The 832-nt window shown below is 39.5% G+C and overlaps 1 non-coding gene across 1 annotated transcript; it reads right to left on the bottom strand.

The window, feature by feature from the left end:
- Positions 1-200: 200 nt before the first annotated feature.
- LOC122068551 lies at positions 201-307 on the bottom strand. The gene has a single exon (XR_006137166.1). It is a non-coding gene; the product is annotated as a small nucleolar RNA R71 (small nucleolar RNA).
- Between the last annotated feature and the right edge of the window lie 525 nt (positions 308-832).

The following is an 832-nucleotide window of genomic DNA, read 5'->3' as shown; positions in this document are numbered from 1 at the left end:
CTAATGGAATTTGAAGAAGTATGTGTTGTAATTAAGATCCAACAACTTTCCGATGATGCTGTTAAGCTTAGGTTTATCACTTTCGCATTAAAAGACCAAGCAAGAAGTGGTTGTATGGATTACCCACAAATTCCATAACCTTATGGGAATAGTTCACAGTTGTCTTCCTTAAGAAGTTTTTCCCGACTCACAAGACCAATAAACTTAGAAGTGATATCCTTCAGTTTAGGCAAAAGCCTAGTGAGTCATTTTCCAAACTTATGGAGAGATTCAAAGATCTACTCCAAGAATGCCCTCACCATGGCCTAGACTTATGGCATTTATATCAAATAATTTATGAGGGTATTGATTACCCAACTAAACAAATGATAGAGCCCTGAGGGATTCACATCCTTTGCAAATGAAGGAAAGGCATGGGAATTCTTACTTGACTTAGCTGACAAAACCTGTGAGTGGGAATTAGCCCAAGAGAGTGAAAGAACCATAGGAGGAAAATGATACTTTCTGGATGGGATAGTATCCAAGGAAGCCCATTTGGATAGCCTAATCAAAAGGATTGGGGCTATTGTTCCTAGAGAGCTATCATCAGTCAATTTGGTTAAGACATGTGCTTGGTGCCAGTCCCCTGGACATATCATAAAAGAATGCCCTTACACCTCTGGGGGCACTTCTAATGATAGTGTTAATGTCTTATACCAGAATAATCCATATAGTAACACCTACAATCCAAGATGGAGAAATCACTCATTTCTCTTGGAATCAGGGCAACCAAGCAAGGCTTTCCAATTTTCATAATCAAGATCAATCTGGACCCCAAAGGCCTCCCTTTGCA

The sequence above is a fragment of the Macadamia integrifolia genome, unplaced genomic scaffold (genome assembly GCF_013358625.1).
Source record: "Macadamia integrifolia cultivar HAES 741 unplaced genomic scaffold, SCU_Mint_v3 scaffold424, whole genome shotgun sequence".
Taxonomy (NCBI): Eukaryota; Viridiplantae; Streptophyta; class Magnoliopsida; order Proteales; family Proteaceae; genus Macadamia; species Macadamia integrifolia.
Note: the sequence above shows the minus strand (reverse complement) of the source record. Positions and strands in the feature narration are given on the sequence as shown.